The following is a 22183-nucleotide window of genomic DNA, read 5'->3' as shown; positions in this document are numbered from 1 at the left end:
TCCATTAGCCATTTCTACTGTGAATTGTTCTTTAAGTGCGTGTGGTTGTTGCTTAAGCATGCGAGCAAATTTATGGTTTACGAAGCTTCGCTTCGCTCCACTATCGAACAAATTGCATGCATAGGAGTTATCGAGGAGGAACGTACCAGTCACCACTGTCGGGTCAACAACTGCTTCCCCGTGGCCTATAGCTAGTACCCTCCCTGCTCCTACAACATTATTTGCTTTGGGGCAGTCCCTCTTATAGTGGCCTGCTTCACCACATCCATAGCAGGTCGGGCTCGTGCCAGAGTTGGGGACTTGGGTGATCAATTGTGCCGGGAATTTACAGAAACGGACGGTGTGTCCTTTCCTGTTGCAGTTAGAGCACTGCATTTCACGGCAGGGGCCGTTGTGGTGGAGGTTTCATTTGTTGCACTTAGGAAAACTTCCAGCATACTGCTTCATCGGAGCAGTAGCAGCAGCAGGGGTGACCGCGGCATGCACTGCCACAATTTGCTGCTTTTTGGCAGCTCGCTGCTTCTTCTTGTCATCCCAGAACTTCCGCTTGGTGTCAGTGGGTTTGGAGGGTTCCGGGATGGCTAGGTTTGTTGTTGTTGCAGGGGTTTTGACTCCATGGTCAATGAGTCGTTGTGCCAATCGCTTGGCACTGTCGAAGGTAGCGGGGTTTGATGATAGGACATTCCCCTGATACGAAGGCACTAGCCCCCATATGTACCTTTCGATCTTTTTCCCTTCAGTGGGAACCATATTAGGGCAGAGGGCCACCAGTTCGCTGAATCGGGTGGTATAAGCAACAATGTTGGTGCCCTTCATGGTCAGGCTCCAAAGCTCCTGCTCCAATTTTTGGATTTCGCCCCTTGGGCAGTATTCCTCAATCATGAGGTCTTTCATTGTTTCCCATCCTATGTCGTTGGTTACGACGAGGGTTAGAGCTTTAACGTGGCCGTTCCACCACGTCAGGGCCTTTCCTTCAAAGGTGCATGCGGCATATTTGACTTTGCTCGCAGCAGGGCATGAACAAATTTCGAAGACTGATTCAGTCTTCTCGAACCATTACGAGAGGGCAATGACTCCGCCGGTCCCATGAAAGGACTTCGGCTTGCAGTTGGTGAAATCCTTGTAAGAGCACTCTCTCGAGCGCACAGGAGTTTCAACCGGAATAGAGTTAACAGGGGTGTTCCACCTCTGCTGGCATCAGTAGAGTGATACTGTGCCATGGCAGTTGCCACTGCTGCAGCTACGACAACATTTAGGGCTACTGTATCGATGACCGGAGGTGGAGGAGGCGGTGTAGGTGTAGGGTTATTCCGGGGAGATTTACGAGGAGGCATCTTTCAGCTATAAGTTTATAAAGATGAGCAAAGTGGTAAGAATCAAAGTAAGGTGAGAGTGACACATGGACTAACTAACCATAGCCCAACAATTGAATGAGTGTTTGAGATCATAACAAGGAAGATTTGTAGGAAAACACAAGTGTAAAGATTCTTCCCACAGAGTAGGTAGTTGTCAATAATACTGGTATTACTGATGTAACGAGTTCAATGAAAATTGACCTAACAGTAGGTCTTACATCATACCATACGGAAAGTTTGACGGTTCTTAGATTCCTAATTAGAGTATTGAAAGTTAGGAATATTTTACAGATAAGTGCTACTTAGAGCACAGATTTTAAAGGCTAATCCTTAACCCAAAAGATAATAATGTACTAGACATTATCTAACGGCAATGAGTATTCCTCGGGAGAACCCTGAGGTCTCTCATTTGATGGATCACCTCTTGAAGGTGTCGTTCATGAGCCCTTTGACGAGCTCGAAGTTCCATGACTTCTGCTTGAGAGGCAACCAGATGTTGCTGTAGGGTTTCATTGGTTCTCCGGGTCCGTTCCATGTCTTCTTCGAGACGGCGGATGCGGACTGTGTTGACACCAGAGTTGGCATCAATCTCCATGACCCGGTCGATGGCTGCTCGACCTTGCTCAACATTACGAGCTATTCTGCGGATAATGACGGGCAGAGCTCGGTCAGCAGAACCACCTTCGCTGACGTTGTAAAAGCTTCGGTCCCCAATGTATGGTAAGGGTTGACCCTGTTCGTCACTCCAACGATTCAAGTTATTTACCCACATGGGAGTGGGACCTGGAAAAGCTGGTCGAGGGTTGTTGTTCGGGGCTTGACCTACTGGAGGTAGGTTGTTGACTTCGGGCTCAGAGTCTGATCCATCCGAGAAGCCTTCAGCTTGATGATCATTCAACGGAATTTGGTGCTCATCATCGGACTCTGCTTCGAGCCATCCTGCGTTGCCTTCATTTGGAAAGTACGGGTCGCCGTGATGGAATCCAGCCATTTAAATCTACGCGAGAAGAGAGGTATAAGGATATAGTATATATGTAGTTAGTAGTACAAAATACACCTATAGTATTTTAAGTTTAGGTTCTACTGATCTTCTTGTGGTATTGTTGGTAAGTTTTTAGACTTGTTAACACATCAGAACCATTCTAGGGCATATGCTAATCACTCCTCGGACCAGCATAGTTGATCAGGCTATGCCATTCCCAGGACTGACCATATATCCCCGAGCTTACATGTGATATTTAACAATCGTAATACTTTTGTTCTTGTCATTGTGACACTGATTTTAGTATGAATGCAAAATAGTATACTTAATTAAATATCTTAGTATTTAAAGTATAGACTCTTGGTCAGAGTGTTTTAATCCCAAATGGGTTTATAGTTTAGTATATCTTTTATGGGTTGATATACTTGATTCACTATAAACAATGCTCTGATACCAATCTGTCACACCCCAAAACCAAGAACAGCGGAAACGTTCTGGGGTGGAGGACATCATGTAAAGTATCACAACACAGTAAATGTAAATAAGCAAACAACATCATCCATTGCATTAAATATATAATTTTAATACAAGCGTGTTCTGTACAGTTATAGACACCAAAAATAATGTAAATCAAAATAATAAGATGAGTCTTGGATGCGCTCCATCTTCTCAAAAGCTGGCCTCGGTACCTGTCTACTGATGACCTGAGAATACAAGTTATTTTGAAAGAGTTTATCAGCATTAAGCTGGTGAGTTCATAAGTATTTTAGTGTCGGTATTTGTCATCCAAAAACGTTTGAACATGTATTAAGTGTAAGTTTGTAAATGTATGTAAATGTTTGTAAGTTTTTGTAAAAGTTTGAATCTCTCAGAAAAACCTATATTTTCTATTAAAGTAGCCTTCTACCAAGGCTTAACTGCTTTGTATGTTCGTTTACTGTAAAAGTGTGTAATTTACTCAAGTGTAACTATCATTTTCAAAATATAGTTTGTACATAATTGTTTAAGTGAAAAGATCACTAATTGTGTAAAGAGTAAATTAATGTAGCACTGTAGTGTTGTATTATAGGAACTACTGCTATACTAACTACCTTAAACCGGATTTATATTAAGGTATCATGTGATAAATTGTACCATACTATCGACTGGTAACAACGACATACGAATGGTCGTAATAACGGAATGACGTTTGGCACCCGCAGACCTGCAGGTTCGGCTGTAGCTAGCAGCAAGGTGTAGGATAGTCAATCCAGTATAGATCTATATGCAAACTCACTCTCTCCCTCCAAGAGAATTCTGGCTACAACTCGGGCCATGACATTTAAGGCATGCTCCGATACAGTGGATCACAATTGTTAACGTATTCTTGTATATGTAATGAAATGAACTGTTCTAGTATAGTTGTATATGTTCTTCCTCTAGTATAGCTGTATATGTTCTCTGTCTAGTATAGTTGTATATGTTCTTTTTCTAGTATAGTTGTATAAGTACTCGTAGTAATAAGTATTAACTCATGAATGAACAGACTCATTTATCTAGAAATTGTAGTAGTATGATCCTATGTTACCCCGATGGTAACTTACTGATGATGTACTGATAAGTATGAATATGTAAGTACTTTTATGTCTATACATGTATATTTGATATATAATTAATATTGAAACGACCTTCGGACGACTACCCGAAATCCCACCATACCACATCTCAAGCGCGAAAAGGAAATAGGGTGGATGGCCTTCCTAAGCCCTTTAAACATTTCTTATATATCTATACATATATGGGCATGCAATTTATAAGAAGTAAAACAAAGTTTAATAAAAGCATTTGATAAGTAAAAGAGTTTGTAAAACATTTTGAAGTAAAGCACTTTGATAAACAGTTTGAACAGTGATAAAATCATTGGTTTTTCCAGTTATTAATCGCATGTGATTAATGTAATAACTATAAGTATTTAACTTGTATTCCCCCATAAAGTATTTAAAACATTTAAAAGCATTTCAAAGGTTAATTAAAGGGGTATGAACTCACTTGTGGTGAGTGGATTGGATTGAAGTATCGGGTACCGTGCTAGGTGGCAAACGGAGACTTGTTCACACGCACGAGCTTAGTTATCATATAATGAGCATATATATAACTAATTAGCCCAATAATAACTTAATAAAATAAGTTGGGACAATCAGGAACATGTAAACACTTTGTATAAGTGTTATTGGTCCTAAGGGTTGCTTCTAGGTTATTATGGGACAAGGTTAAAGGGTTTAATGTACCAAAAGTCCTAGAATAAGAGTTTACTACCCAATAAACTCCACACAAGGAGTTTACGGTCGTAAACCCTTGAGTTTACGGACGTGAACTCTTGTCTTGGTGGTTTTTGGTGTTTTAAAGTGTTAAATGATTTCTAGAATAAGCCTAGCATGGGTGGTTTAATCCTTTAGGTAGTTTAGGGCCTTAGAATGCTCCTTTGAGGAGTTTACGGCCTAAAGACCATATCCCCTAGAGTTTACAGCCCTAAACTCCTATGGGGTGGGTGTTTTAATTCATTCAAGCCTCTTGCCCACAAAGGATAATTTCTAGACTTTTATTTAAGGCTAAAGGGGACCTTAGGCACACTTTGGTGCCTTTACTTGGAGTTTACAGCCCAAGAGTTATTCCTTGGCTGTAAACTCCCTTTAACGGGTGTTTTTGATGTGTTTAAGTCTCCAAAATAGCTAGAAGTAACAGAGGGTTAATGTCTTAAAGCCTTAGGAGTGATTAGGGCACATTTAAGCCCTTGAAATTGGTGTTTACGGTCCAAGAAATTCTTGGGCCGTAAAATCCTAAAACTAGGTGTTCTTGATTGTGTTCTAGCCTCAAATGATCATACATAATGTCCTTAACTAGTTACCTAGCAAGGAAATGGGACTAGGTAGCTTTTAGGCTTTGTTTTGGAGTTTACTCCCCAAGAACGTTCTTGGGCGGTAAACTCCCGGATCTTACATATTTGACATGTAAACAATGTTATTAAGCATATAACAAGCATTAAAACACATCTAGGAAAGTAGACTCAAGATTTAGGATGAAAACCCGAAGATCCGTGAGAGAGAAAATGGCTTTTCTCTAGTTGGAATTGTGAATAATGAATGAATTTAGTTCAGAAATCTATTTATAGTCCTGAAATATTTTTGGCAGAAAATATTTTATTTCGGAATTGATTTCTAATATATCCAAGTGTTGGAATAACAGTGTCGCACAAAACCGTAGTGCATCCACTCTCCTGATATTTACTGAAGTGTAAACCCTAAATTACTCCAACTTATACGAAAAGTCTGAAAATCGACTATGACTGTTATAGCTTCTATTGAAGTGATACTGTTTGTATAGAATGGAAATTTCGAGTTGTCACACCTAACAACCGAAACTTGGGGACTATTCCACTCCCTACTGCTACTATCACAGATATTATAACATAAACATATTGTCAGACATATCTGGGGTCTCCGACCTACCCTTCGGTTCTAACAACCAAACTTAGGGACTATTCCCCTCCTACTACCTGATGAGTTGAAAACTCTTAGACCGATTAGATCTTCAATAGGTTAAACAATAAGAAAAACAAATGAATACTGTGAACACATGATAGAATCAAAATATAGCTTAATGATTCCCGAATAGCCACACCTCAGCAGAGCTCGACAAAGAACTTCCACTGTATAGGCTACTAGGGTTTGTAGTACAATACTAAGAAGAATAAATGAAAGCGATAATTACAAAGGATGCATGCAAGCACCTTTAAATACTAAAACCCTAAACAAAACAAACGCAGTTGGATAGGCCCAAATCGGTAACAAAACTGGGAAAAAGAACGAGCTCTAGACGCAACAAATCTTGTCGCAACAATCTCCCCATTTGCGTCACTAAGTGGCGAGACTTCACTTCGGTCTTGCAACAGAAGATTTCTTGGCCATTTTGAACACCTTCGGTACAATAGCCAAAATAGTTTGTCGAAAAGTTATATACCACCGAAGCATGTCTGTGAAGTACTTCTTGTCAGCATCGCTATTCTGCTTACACCTGTTCACTATATCAATGATATGTTCCAAACAGGATGTGGAAAACAAATGTTTATCATCGAGGGCAAACACAAACTTTTCTCCTTCTTTCCTTGTGAACATCACCGTTCGGGACTTCGAATCAATTACTCCCAGCTTCATTTTGTTTGGATCTTGAGCTTTCCCAATCGATTTGATAGTTGGTATTTTTCGCAAAACAGATGAGACTTCTTGATCCATCAAGGCGACTTCATGAATATAACAGACGATCATTTGCTTGATATGATCAATAATCGGCTCATACTGATCCTGACTAGTAAGCAGGATGTTGTTCAACAAGATCCAATCATGAGGATACATATTTGGCAGATTAGCTAAAGAAATGAAATGAATCGAACTCTCTAATCCTCTTGTTACTTTGAACGTCACGTTGATGAATTTCCCAGCAGAAGTTGGCTTCATAACCTTCACAGTTGTAATCTTTTGAGCACTCCAGGTTAGATGCCGAGGCTGAGCAAATTCCATGTAGTAATCAACCAAATCCTTATCTGTTTTCGGATCTGGTGAGGGAATAGCGACTGTTGGAACAAAATAGTAAAAAACAAAAACTTTCCTTGTGATGGGCATATCAAATTGGGAGTCTTTAGAATTCTCACCGTCAAACGAAACAACTGGTTCAAGCCAATGCGTTCTTGGAGAATCTGTAGCTTCTTTTATCATCCGCTCCAACGTCCATAAAGGAAAAAGTACTTTGCGACTTTCCAATATGTCGTGAGCCTCCTTTTGCTTTTGCTCCAACTCTTCAGCTTCTTTAGCAATACGAGAGTTTTCATCCAGCTCTCTGTCTCGATTTCTTCTTTAGAGAGCAGCGTTATCATTCTCTTCTTCTTTTTCTTCTTCCATGATCCCTTCACCTTTGTCGTTTTTACCAGAACCTGAAGCTTCATTACCCTTCAGTTCTTTTGATTTTGGTGACTGCTGATGAGATTGTTTCTGTTGCCCTTCATTTTTATCTCCCCCTTGTTGCGGAGTAGCAACCGACTCCGGAACACCCACCACTCGACTCAACAAAGCAAGACCGGAACACAGTTTTTCAGCAAGATGTCACCGAATAGTGATTGTAAGGACCGAATCATCAGCATCCAAAATATTAGAAAGAAGATCGTGGACATTAGAAACACAACTTCTCATAACAGTTCGCTCAGACTTAAGCTCATCAATATCCCTTCGTGCTTGATTTAATCGAACATTGTGAGTCTTGATCAACATTGTTTGACGGGCAAGCTCATCCACCACTTTATTTTCAAATGCCAATTCTTCTTGGAGTTTATCAAGGTGAGAAGCAACCGATGATTGAAAGGATGCTTTATCGGCTTGTAGGCCAGAACGAACTTGATCAAACTTCGCTTGTTCATCCTAGAAAGTTTTTGAAGGGGACTCAATTGTAGAATTTACCTTATTGAAGTTAGTTTCAGCTGCCCCCTGAAGAGATTCTAGAAAAATTCTCGCATCATTAACCAAAGATTTAACTTCGTCAATATCCTTCTTTCTCGATTGAGTCGAAGCTTCAACAACGTCTTTCACATCTTGAATCGAAGATTCATGTCTTCGGAGCACTGTTTCCAGAATGGATTTGACAGCAGCCTCAGAATAACCCGATGAGGACGTAGAGGATGAGGCAATAAGAGATTCAAGCTTATTATTCAACTCTTTCAGATGTCTCTTGGTCACAGGAGCGTCATCATCGTCATCGCTCTGGATGTGATAAGGAATATAATAGGTGGATTCAAAGTTGAGATCTTCTCCGCCCAAAATGGTATCTGACTCGGTTGATGGTGATGATGACAATGGAGGTTCGTTTTGAAAGGTAGATACCCCCGTATCAGATACGTTGACACGAGGTTTGGTTGTTGCTTGAGAAAAGACTGGCGGTGGAATGGGAGCACTGACTGGTGAAGCGGTAGATACATGGAGCAATAGTAACTGGAACTGAAGTCTGAGGAGATGGAGGAGGAGAAGGAACTGAATCATTTAATGGTACCTCATAAGTAGGAGAAGGAGCCAGAGAATCTCCTCCCTCATCATCAGAAGGAACTTCTTCAGTCCCATCATCATCAAAGTTATCATGGGGTTGATCTGAAGGGTTGTAATCAGAATCACTGGTTGATGGAGTGATTGGTTTCCTTACTACCTTCTTAACCTTAAGCTTTTTCTGAACAGGTGCTGCAGCTTTCTCAGACTTCCTCTTCTTCGAAGCAGTAGCCTTAGATGATGGACCTTCCTGAGTAGCTTTCTGTGGGTCACTGCGTTTACCCCGTTTAGCTGGCTTATCAGCATCATCAAGGGATTGCTGCATCTCTGGAGTATAAACCCTTGGACCAGACGGAGGAATTTTCTTGTAGGCGACAATAATCGAGCTTGAAGAAGGAACAGATCCATACATGGATTCAGGAATTGTACCCACATAGGAAAATCTCGAAGGATCAGCCACGATGATCTTCGTCGTATGAAGTGTGGCAATCGAAGACATTAACGAGTTTGCCATTACAGGAACATTAATCTTTTCCATAGCCCAACGAGTGACAATCGACCAAAAACGTGCACAAGAAACCTCAGAGTAACGTGAATAAGAGTTCAAACTTTGTACCAGTTGTGACCACAAGATAGAAGCAAAATCCAGATTCATACGAGTGTAAAGCCCATAGAATAAAACCAGAAAACCTTTGCTAGACCAGTCAGAACCTGCAACTCTTTCAGCAAAACTTTTAACAAGAAGAGTAAAAAGTCCATTCCATTGAGGAGGAAGACATGGATTTTTGAACTTGGTGACTGTGGTCAAAATATCCGTGTAGCCAAGATCATAGAACATCGAGAAAAGAGGTGACAGAGTAATCGAATCAGGGTTCACCATTGTTTCTTTATAAGGAAGACCTAGTAGAGAGGAAAACCTGACCTTAGACATAGGGGTCTTGTGATTAAATATCTCGAAGAAAATCCTCTCTTGTTTCTTGTCATACAATGCTGTAGTGTAGACTTGAGATAGTAAGGATATTGGCACTGTTTCAGCTTTTGTCAATGTCGGACGTGTGTTGAATATTTAAGGCATTCAACCACTTGGAGCATGTAGGCATCATAGAGATGAGGATCAAGATTGATAATGAGATTCTAATTGGGCTTGATCTTCAGTAGTGTGGAGGAAGCTGTTTGATCTTGAACTAATGAAGAATCCGCCATTGATGGTTTGCAAGAAGATGATGAACAGTGGAGAAAGATAAATCGCCGGTATACTTTGAGAGAATTTTGGAAGTGGTAAAGATACCCCTTGAAGACGAAAAACCTTTCATACCGTTTCCTGGAGAGAGAAAAATCTAGGATAATGATGAGTGAATCTCTGAAAAGTCACCATAAAAAGTAGGGATTGACAAATGTTCCCCAAAAAGCTGTCAGGCGGCGTGAGTGCTTGTTGACGTTTCAAATTCATGTGCCTAAATTTTACCCCTTAACTAGGATTAAATTCTTATCCGGTTACTGCCTCTCCAATTGGGAATTCTTTTCAAATTCGTTGATGACTCATCATTTCACTCCAAATTAGAGATCCAGAAAATTGCCATTAGTAAACCAAACCAGACTTGGGAAAATCTCGTGGATTCTCGTGTAAGAGTGTGTCAAAAGAAAAGAAAAAAAGCAAAGGTGTTTGGGATGTGAGTGATGTCTTATTAAGACACGAAGTAGAAGATTCCAGGCACAAATCTCTTCTTTCAAAGTCAAGAGAGACTTGAAGTGCTTGTGTGGTTCCCCGATAAAATACGATCAAATGTTTGTTAAGAAACATTGAAAGGCTTCTTTTCAAATATGGGCTTTAAAGGGTAGGTTACCTTCAACCTAACTTCGATACTCAAAATAAGACCGAATGATGGGTGAAGTACTTGTGAAACCAATGTGGTCTGTTGAACAAATAGGTAGGAAATAGTATGAAGTGACAATATATTAATTTTAAATCTCAAAAAGAAAAACGAAAGTGGATCTTTTGGGTAGAAATGCCTTGGTGTTGAACAATTTCATAAAGATCACTCAAAAATAAAATAAGATTTCGTAGGGTAACAAGTAAGAACTTGAATAGTAAATATTCACCGTCAATTCATTGTTGGTGTTAGATTTTGGGTGTCACTTAGCACGTGGTGTACGTGTCTATGATCATAAACACAGATTTTATGTAACCATAAAACTCATTGGTAATGTTGAGAGTCATAAGGGTTACGTTGGTGGAACGAAACGTAATGGAGAAAGTTGAGGAGGTGGTTAAAGAACTGAAAGTACATCTGCTATAAAAGTATGACAAAGCAGAAAACTCTTAGCTCATATGAGAAGAGTAAGGTAGCTCATGACTTGAGTGAATTTAGCAGCCTAATTGGGAAGAAACGATTGGTATGGATCGAATCATTAAGGCTTCACTCAGACTCTTGGAGGCTTCGGTCTACATGCAATAACATGCTTCTAGGGACACCTCACTAGTTCAAGGATAAGAATATTATACCTGCTCGCGTTCCATTGCATGTACCTTTGTTGTTCCTGAGACCTAGGAAAGAAATAAACCACATAAAATACAAGAAGAAAATATTTTTTGTGGATTTTTGTTATTTCTAGAAAAGAAAATAAAATATTTTTGTATTTTTGGTATTTCTAAAAAAGAATAAAAATAGAAATAAAAATAAAAGAGAAAGAGAGGCAAGCAAAAAGATCAAACAAGAGTTACAACATATACATCCGAAACCTGACCTTAGAAAAGATGAAGCGAAATAGACCGAGCGTTCGGTTCATTTCGGTTCCCGAAAATTCCGGAGCCGAAATAGACCGAGCGTTCGGTTCATTTCGGTTCCCAAAAGTTCCGGAACCGAAATAGACCGAGCCAACACTCTATTTTGCTTGTTTAATCTTTAGAGAAATGTATGGAGTTTTGGTACCGACTCTGCTTCCATCATTCCCAAGCCTTGTAATATTCTATTAAAACTTGCTTCTGGTAAGGCCTTAGTAAAGATGTCAGCTAGTTGATCAGAGGACTGAACGAAGTGAACTTCCATATTGCCATCTTCAACGTGGTCCTTGATGAAATGATATCTTAGTGTAATATGTTATTTTTTGAGTATTGCACTGGATTGTGACAAATCCTTATTGCACTTTCTGAGTCACAGTAGAGAGGAATCTTCTTCATACTCAGGTCGTAATCTCTAAGCTGGCTTTGTATCTAAATGACTTGTGACGTACAAGATGCTGCTGCGATGTACTCAACTTCGGCTGTTGAAAGAGACACACATATTTGCTTCTTGGACTGCCAACTAACAAGTTTCCCGTCAAGAAATTGGCATCCTCCAATGGTACTCTTTTGGTCCAGTCCACATCCTCCGAGATCAGCATTTGAGAAAGCTTGGACAAAGAACCCTGACTTGGCTGGGTACCAAAGACTAAGAGAGGATGTTCGCTTCAAATATCGAAAGATATTTTTCACAGCCAGTAGGTGAGGTTTGCATGGATTAGCTTGAAACCTAGCACAATAGCAAACATAAAACATTATGTATGGTCGACTTGCTATTAGATACATTAGGGACCCTATCAGCTGACGATAAATGGTCATGTTAGCACCTGGTTTGTCCAAAGAAGGTGTCAACTTCGTGCCAAATGCCATAAGAATCTTTACTTTTGAATCTCCCATCATTCCAAACTTGGCAAGCAAGGTTTTTGTGTAGGCCTCTTGATTAATGAAAATGCCTTCGAGTCCCTGTCTAACATTCAAACCAAGGAAAAAGTTAATAGGACCCATTGAGCTTATTTGAAATTTAGTTTCCATTAACTTCCCAAACTCGGTTGTTAAGTCAGGATTTGTGGAACCGAAGATGATATCATCAACGTAAATTTGAACGATCATAAGATGGTCACCCTCTTTCTTACAAAAGAAGGTTGGGTCAACCAAACCTTGTTTAAATTTTGACATTTTGAGAATCTAGTTAGAATTTCATACCATGCCCTTGGTGCTTGCTTAAGACCATAGACAACCTTGTCGAAAATGTAGCAGTGATCTGGATAATTCTCATTCACGAAACCCGGTGGTTGCTCTACATACATCGTCTCTTCCAGTTCTCCATTTAAGAAGGCACACTTCACATCTATTTTTTATACTTCAAAGCTCTTGTGTGCATCATAGGCGAGAAAAATACGAACCGATTCAAGCCTTGCTACTGGAGTGAAGGTCTGTTCGTAATCTATGCCTTCTTCTTGACAGTAACCTTTCACAACCAATATTGACTTGTTGCGAATCACATTTCCTTCCTTATCCATATTGTTCTTGAAAACCCACTTTAGTCCAACCAAAAAGCATCCTTTGGTGTTGGAATTAGTCTCCACACATTGTTTCGTTCAAACTCATTGAGTTCGTCCTGCATCGCATGTACCCAATCAGAATGATCAAGTGCAGTGTTGATTGGTTTTGGTTCAACCTTTATGACAAACGAATTGAACATGCAAAATTCCACTTTCGAGAATAGTAAAGTTTGTTTCGCTTTCAGTTGTGATTGTGTGAGTACCCTTTCTGTTGAATCACCAATAATTTGTGTTTGTGAATGATCTTTGGTCCATTTGGTGAGAGGAGGGTAATTAGGATCAAATGAGGGATCCAGTTCAGCATTCACTTCTTCTTCGAATTCTAATTGAGGTTCATCATCATATGTATTTGTATTCTCCCCCTCGAATGATGATACTTCTTCAGCTTCAGGCTCAATTCTCCTTTTGGACTTGACTTTCAGATCGACTCTCCCCCTGGAATGGTGAATCTTGATTATTTGGAGAAGACGAACCCTCCCCCTAAACATAAGAACTAATCTTTGGAGGTTCGCTTAAGTTAGGCTATTCGGTTGCTGTCGGTTGTTCATCTGCCATTTTCTTTGCTGCCTCATCGATTATCTTCATTAGGTTGTCAACCTTGTTGTCTGCAGCTTGGGATTCAGAGTGAATAGCCTTTTTTGGTTCATCAAATAGCAGCATGTATTGCTCAAAGAGATTTGAAATTGGTACAGTAACTTGACCAGATATTGGAAATATTTCCTCCACAGAACCTTCGGTTGTCGATAGTTTCTTGATGTAGTTATCATCGAAAGTGACATAGTAGGTCTCTTCAATTTTCTTTGAACGCTTGTTCAGAACCCTATATGCTTTGGAGGTTAAAGAATAACCCAAGAAAATCCCTTCATCTGCTTTAACATTAAACTTGTTTCGGTTCTCCTTTGAGTTGAAAATGAAACATCTTGAACCGAACACATGGAAAAACTTTATATTAGGCTTTTGGTTGTTCAAGATTTCATATGGAGTGATGGAGAATCGTCTGTTGAGATAAGATCTGTTCTGCGTGTAGCAAGCAACAGCAATGGCATCAACCTAGAAATATAGAGGTAGAGAAGCGAAGCAAAGCATGGTTCGGGCAGCTTCACACAAAGATCGATTTCACCTCTCGACAATACCATTTTGTTGTGTAGTATATGGAGCCGAGAGGTTGTGAGTGGTCCCCTTTTCTGCAATAAAATCTTCAAAGTCTTTGTTTTTAAACTCCAACCTATTGTCGCTTTTGATATTTCAAACTACCTTTCGTAGTTGAACTTCTACCTGCTTGATAAAGAGTCTAAGCTTGGGAGTGGCTTCAGATTTCTATCTCAAAAAGAACACCCAGGTAAACCGAGAGAAGTCATCGACTATTACAAGTATATACCTGTTACTGCCAACGCTTTCGATTGAGGATGGACCACATAGTTCAATATGAAGTAATTCTAGTGGTTCAATTATTTTTGTATTGACTCGAGAAGGATGACTTTGTTGATTTTTTTCCCATTTCACAAAAAGCACACAAGTGTTCTTTATCGAACTTAAGAACAGATAGACCTCGAACATGATCCCGAAGCACTAGCTTGTTGATGTCTTTGAAATTGAGATGAGAGAGTCTTCGGTGCCAAAGCCAACTTTTGTTTGAGTGAGCTTTCGTTAGCAAGCTAACAACTGATTTTCCTCTTATGGGATTGAGATTCAGAGGGTACATCTCTCATTTTTGCTTCGATTTCAGCAGAATGTTGTTCGTCTTCTTTTCAATAATCTCTGATCCATCGTCATCGAACGAGACTTTTAACCTGATGCCAACCACCAATTGAGAAACACTAATAAGGTTGTGTTGTAAGCCTTTAACGTATGCCACTTTTCGTATCGAGAAATCAACATTGGTGATCATACCATAACCTTTGATTGTGCCAAAAGAATTATTACCATACTTGACACTTCCACCATCTAGAAGGGACCAAAATTCTCTCAACTCTTCCTTTCTTCCTGTCATGTGACGAGGGCAACCACTGTCTATGTACCATTCATCGTCGAACTGCTCATCACGCATAACCTGTAAAAATTAAGCAGATTTAGGAACCCAAAGTTTCTTGGGTCCTTGTGAGCCTTTTACAGGATAGGGAATTGTAAGATAAACATCAACTAAAAAGGTTCTTTTTATTAATGTTGTTTCATCTTTTCTTTTTATGGTGAAAAATTTGATTTTATTAGATTTGATTATTTTAGGTTCAACTTTTGGATCTATGAATATGACATTTGCATGCTTTCGGTTCTCTACTGTGGGTGTAAACGTCGTCTTCTGTTCGTTCTTAGGAAAGAGCTTTCCTTTTCCCTTTCTATCATTCTTTGAGTGAGAGTGAAAATGAAAAAGATGAGACTTTGGAGCAGAGTCAAACTTTTGATCATGGCTCTCACTTGGTTGAGAGCTAAAACCATTTTCCCTTCGGTTCCTCTAATTGGTTGATCTAGTACCGAAACCATCCTTTCGGTTGCTATGCGTTTGTGGACCGAAATTCTGTTTTCAGTTGTCTTGATTTCGAGGACCGAAACTATTCGTTCGGTTGTCTTGACTTTGAGGACCGAAAATCTTCTTTCGGTTGTCTAGATTTTGAGGACCGAAACTCTTCTTTCGGTTGTCTAGATTGTGCTTAACATGAGAAACTGAGTTTGCTTTTGTTTCTTCCTTTGATATAAAAGCCTTTTCATATCGAACGTAATTAGGGTTTTGAGACCGCCAAAACTGTTTCCTTTCATTGAGATTCTTCTTGTATCTCAAATTTCGTTGATGCTTTCTCTCCAACACCTGTTTAGGATTTTTGTGGATGTTGGCCTTTTGCTTCGTTCTTCGAGCATGAGTTTCGCTCTTTAGTGAGGAGGTTTCGCTCGACGCCCTGACCGGTTTGTATGAAGTATTTTTGGTACCACTTCTGCTTGGCACATCGAATCATGTAGGTTCATTGAGTGGTTCTGCCACATACCTACCTTTTACCCTCCATGATGTTTTGTTAGATAAACCTTCTATTTCATCGGCGTTATCAATCGGTGCTGACCAGAAGAACTCATCACAGCTATCATCATTTTCTTCTTCTACTAATGTTGTCAGTTTGGCTGTCTATTGCTGAGTGACACCCTTAACTGTATATACTTGATTATGAGTTGTTTGGACCTTTTGATATACCACAACCTTTTCCTTGAGTACTTTAGTCTTGTTTTTGGACAAACAAGCGAACTCAACAAAATTTTCTGAAATAAAATTTTTGTGGATTTCGGGTTCTCTCTTGACGAATTCGGAGCTGTCCACCTCATCTTCTATGTATATTTCACTCAAATCTTCATCCTCATTGAATTCAGAAGTGTTTTCAACATCAATTTTGTTTTCTGAACTCAATTTGGTATTCAAAGAGTCAAATTTCTATACATTTTCGGTTTTGATTTTTGGTTTGTCATTTTCATCTAACAAAATTTTCAGCATGTCCTTATATGCATCGGCATCAATTTCATCCTCCTTTAAATCAAGGAAGGGTAAAATCATACGATGTATCTTCTTTCCTATATCACAATCAAGATGCAATTGAGTAATGTTGGAATATAATCGTTTAGCAATTAAACAAAAAACATTCCGCTGTTTTAAAAGCTTTAAATTATCTCTTTGCAAATAAATTGTTTCATCCCTAGACCTAATAAACTCCTTCTCCTTTTGCTCAATCCACATACGCCTCTCCTCACTCTTCGACGATATCCTATTGATTTGATCAGTTAGGTTAGAGTTTGTGATGCGAGTTTGAGTTAAACTACCACTTATACTGGAAAATTTATATTTTAATCCATTAAGTTCTTTTTCATAGATTGTGATGGGGATATTCAAAGAAACAAGAATACATTGTACCTTCTTGATCAACTCACCACATTCGTTGATCTGCTCACTGACAGGTTTTGCTGCAAAACACTTGTCTTCTCGCTCTTTCGCTTTGCCTGGACCCCCATTAGTGGTATAGCCTCTCATTTGTGACACCCTAGAGGTAACCATTAGACATTTTCCTGCAACATTCTCTTCTTTCACCAGCAAAGCCCTACCATGAGTAGGCTTCCTTACTTCTTCATCTTCAGAGTCTGTAGACCAAACTTCAACACCTCCAAACTCATCATCAACATTATTTCCCTGCACAATAAGAGCATTCATAGTGTTATTAGATCCAACTTTCTTCTTCTTGATTTCCTCCAATCGTCGTATGAGGTTTGCTTCCTCGTCTTCATTGTCATTCTTTTCTGATGACTTTCTTAACATGCAATCTTTAGAAAAGTGATTCTTACCTCTATAGTAGTGACAATTAAAACCTGATTCACCACCAAATTTTGCTTCCTTCTTTGGTTCTTCAGACTAAGAGACACTCTTCGGTTCCTCCTTCGCTTTCTCTACACTGTAGCTTCCCTGTCAGTTTCGATTCTTATTAGTTGGGAACCTTCTTCTGATGAACTTCTTGGGATTTGACACCATCAAAGCATAATCTTCACTTGTTAGATCATATTCAGAAAGATCTAAATCTTCTTCTTCTTCAGCAACATTCTTTCCTTTGGAGATTAGAGCGAAGGACCCATCCCAGAAACCACACTCGTTTCTTTGATCACTGCACTCTCATGTGACTTTAATATTCCCACCAGTTTTGCCAGAGAATAAGCCTTGAATTGTTCACGTGCCTTCACAGTAGACACCACATCCATCCATTCGGGTCTAAGTCCATTCATGAATGTGACCTTCTGTTCAATGACTTTCCTTTCAATCCCCTGCTTTAGCATCTTACTAAGAAGATGATTAAAGTGATCGAAGGCTTGAATAAGCTTCTCTTTAGGCTTCTGCTTGAAGTCACCAAATTCTGAGAGCAATAAAGTTTGGATTGAATGCTCAAGATCTTCATCTATAGAATACAGTTCCTTTAGCCTGTCCCATATTTCTTTCACCATTGTGCATGAGCTTACTAATCGAAACGTATCCGAATGTAAGGAAAACCTTATCATCCTTAAGGCTTTGATGTTGCATTGAAAATTTTTCCTTCTCATCCTGGGGTATATCTTTTATATCATTGACGAGCTGATTATACTCCTTTTGGGTTTTAACAATTCTTGAAGTACTTGAGTGAGCGAATGGACCTACAATAATCGCCTCCCAGATCAAGTATCCATTATCTTCTGAACCAATCACATAGTCTTCAAAATGATGCATCTAGAACTCATAGTCTTGAGTGTATAATATAGGAATCCTTGTCGTCAATCCTATACTGTTGGAGATATTGATTAGGTTTGTCTGAGAGTCTTCGATGGACATGATGATGTTTGTTAAAAAACATGTTTAAGATCATACTTGTAAATAACGTTAGGGTAAGATCAATCATTAAAGAACTATGTCAATAGCTGATGCCGACTCTAACAATATCGATCAAAGCGGAAAAACCCTATGATCTTCTTTAACAGAAGAGATGTTTATGGATTACACAGTCTCCTGCTCTGATACCAATTGATGAGTTGAATACTCTTAGATCGATTAGATCTTCAATAGGTTAAAAAATAACACAAAAAAATGAATACTGTGAACACATGACATAATCAAAGTATAGCTTATTGATTCAAGAACAGCCATGCCTCAGCAGAGCTCCACGAAGAACTTCCACTGTAGAGGTGTACTAGGGTTTGTCGTACAATACTAAGAATAATAAATGAAAGCAATAATTACAAAGGATGCATGCATGTACCTTTAAATACTAAAACCATAAACAAAACAAACACGGTTGGATAGGCCCAAACCGGTAACAAAACTGGGCCAAAGAACGAGCCCTAGATGCAACAAATATTGATCCAACAGTACCACTATCACAGATAACATATCATGCCAGCATATAAACATCTCATAACATACTGTCAGACATATCTAGAGTGCCTGGCCTACCTTTCGGTCCTAACAACCGAACTCTACTACTATCACATATAACATAACATGCCAGCATATAACTTATCAGGTAGTAGAAAACCTAGATGATATCACAAAGACAATCATCTAACATACAACTCCTACTGGTGGGCCGACATTGTGGCCGTAGACCCACCGCTACTGGAAGGTAACTCACCTCGTAAGGCTGACTACTGAAAAACTGATCTGTAGATGTCTCACTGCTGCTCCGGTGGTCCTCCGACTATAATTCCCATAAAACACTTAGGTAGAAACTGATAACTGCTCTTAGGGTAAAATGACTATTTTACCCTTGACCAAGTCAAAGTCAAAGTCAAAGTCAACTTCCATTTTACCTGACTCGCTGAGTTGGGCCTCCAACTCATCGAGTCCCTACCCTTCATCTGCCCTTCTTCACGTTTCTACTCATCGAGTTTAGCAATGACTCGACGAGTTCTCCTTCTAAAACAAGCTCAAATGAACCTTCATCCGACTCGCCGAGTTGTATGAGAAACTCTTCAAATTCATCCTCATCCTACAAATAAGTCCTGTCCTTGACTCACCGAGTTGTATGAACAAGTCGTCGAGCTCATCTTCAAAAGTTGGGAGATTGCCTTGGACTCGTTGGGTCTGCTCATGCACTTGTTGAGTCCTATGAACTCCAGATCTATGGCTAAGTCTAATGCGTTGGGTCACTCCTCGGACCCCTCTAAGACCATTCTAACACTCATTGGGTTCCTTTGAACCCTAACGGAAAAGGGGAGTCAGGCCTCGGACTTGCGGAGTCCCAAGAACAACTCGCCGAATTGAGGTTGTTTAAGTCTCATTTCTCGATTTCTGATGTACAACACTTGTCCAAAAGATAGATCTAGGCTCCTAAGATCGATATAGCATGTAAAGTTACAAAATTTACGCGCATGTATGGGAGAATAAGCTCAAAAGGCTCTAAAAAAATTATTAAAATGCATGGGGCTTTCTAAGGCCTCAAAGTCAGCCACTTTATGTCATGTAGTACCCTAAGGACCTTGGATCTGGAGTCTTAGCCTCAAGCATGCTTGCACTCATAGTAGGTCACCAAAAATGGCTCCTAAAAACCCTAATTCACTCCAAAAAGGGATCTAGAACATGAACGAGCACGGTATAAACTTTATACCTCCAAAGAACTGTAGATGCAACACAAACTCGGGATCTTCTGATTTCCTCTTGGATCTTCAAGCTTTTCCTTCCTTCTTGTGATTACAAACCACCAAAATCCACTAAATAGGCATTAGATCTTCACCAAAGACGATTAGGGTTTAATGTGAGGTGTTCTGAGAGCATAGGGGATGAGGAAGGCTGAATAAGATGTTTACATAGGGTGCAAACCCTTGGATTAGTGTTTTTTCTAGACAGGGTCTACTCGTCTAGTATTGCTTCCGACTCGACGAGTCCGCCACTTATCCCCCGGGTCCAAGTCACTTCTACTCGACGAGTTGGGCCTTCAAATCACCGAGTCCATTCCAAAATGTGAAAAATACTTGAATGAGATACATACCAGGAACCGGGTGCTACAAATCTCCCCCACTTATTTTAGACTTCGTCCTCGAACTTTGCTGCTCGATCCTGGAAAAGCTCTGGATAATGCTCCATCATCTCTTCCATCAGCTCCCAACTCCACTCCGAACCCTTCCAGTGCTGCCATTGTACCTTCACCAGCTCGACCTTTTTGTTCCTCAGATCCTTCGACTTTTGGTTGAGGATCGCCACAGGCCGCTCAATGTAGTTCAGACTGTCATCAACCTGAATATCCTCTAATGGCACCACCGTCGACTCGTCCACCAGACACTTCTGCAGCTGGGAGACGTGGAACCTGCTGTGGATCTGACTGAGTTCGGCTGGCAGATCCAACCGATATGCCACCTTGCCCACCCGGGCTAAAACCCTGAAAGGTCCAATGTACCTAGGGCCCAACTTGCCCCGCTTCCTGAATTGGATGATGCCTTTCCAAGGCGATACCTTCAGGAGAACCATATCCCCTACCTGGAACTCCAGGTCTAAACGGCGCTTGTCGGCATAACTTGTCTGCCGACTCTGTGCAATCTGGAGCCTGCTCCTGACCTGCTGAATCCTCTCTGTCTTCTTGAGCACCACTTCACCCTCTGGTCAACCTCACCCTAACATATCGGGGTCCTGCACTTTCTTCCGTATAACATCTCATAGAGAGGGCAATCGATACTCACATGGTAGCTGTTGTTGTAGGAGAATTCAACAAATGGGAGGTTAGTATCCCAGCTTCCACCGAAGTCTAGCACACATGCCCGCAGCATATCCTCCAGAGTCTGGATGGTCCGCTCGCTCTGACCATCTGTCTGCGGGTAGAATGTGGTGCTAAAATGGAGACAAGTACCTAACTCGTCATGGAATTTCTTCCAGAGCCTGGAAGTAAACCACACATCCCTGTCAGAAATAACTGACACTGCACCCCGTACCACGCCACCACCTCTCGAATGTAAATGTCGGCTAGCCTCTCGGCCGATATACTCTCCTGGACCGGTATAAAATGGGCGCTCTCGGTCAATCGATCCATAATGACCCATATGGAATCCACTCCCTGCGCGGTCCTGGGAAGTTTGGTGATGAACTCCATGGTGATATCTTTCCATTTCCACATGGGAATATCCAACAGCTGCATCTTGCCGTGTGGCCTCTGATGTTCGACCTTGACCTTCCTGCAGGTCAAGCACCGCTCCATATACCATGCTACGTCCTGCTTCATGCAGGGCCACAAATAGTCAAGATGAAGATCCCTATACATCTTCGTTGCCCCGGGATGGATAGAAAACCTGGATTTGTGCGCCTCCTCCATCAATGTCTGATGTACGCCTCCATGATAGGGGACCCACACCCTACGGTGTAGGTCAACAACCCTCGGCTATCATAGTCAAAAGAGGAAACCTGACCCACAATACGCTCGCTCTTCCGATGTTCCTCCTTCATAGCCTCCTGTTGGGCCTCTCGGATCTGCTCCAGCAGTGGAGTGACCACGGTCATCCGCATGCAGATATCCCTGATTGGCGCTGCCTTGCAGCTAAGTGCATTGGCCACCACATTGGCCTTCCCCGGGTGGTAAAGGATCTCACAACCATAGTCCTTCACCACATCTAGCCACCGATGCTGCCTCATGTTCATATTTAGCTGGTCCATGAGATACCTCGGGCTCTTGTGGTCCGTGTAAACGGTACAACGAACACCATATAGGTAATGATGCCAAATCTTGAGGGAAAAAATAACCTCCCCCAGCTATGTGTCGGGTAGTTCGCCTCGTGAGGCTTCAACTGCCTTGAAGTGTAAGCAATGACATGCCCTCTCTGTATCAAAATTGCACCCAAACCCGAGATGGACGCGTCGCAGTACCCAACAAAATCATCTATGCCCTCTAGCAGGGATAAGATTGGCACCTCGCATAATATCTATCCCAATGTCTCAAATGCAGTCTGCTGCTCATGCCCCCAGTAAAAGGCCACGACTTTCC

This window comes from Lactuca saligna, chromosome 5 (assembly GCF_052625555.1).
Source record: "Lactuca saligna cultivar CGN05327 chromosome 5, ASM5262555v1, whole genome shotgun sequence".
NCBI lineage: Eukaryota > Viridiplantae > Streptophyta > Magnoliopsida > Asterales > Asteraceae > Lactuca > Lactuca saligna.
Note: the sequence above shows the minus strand (reverse complement) of the source record.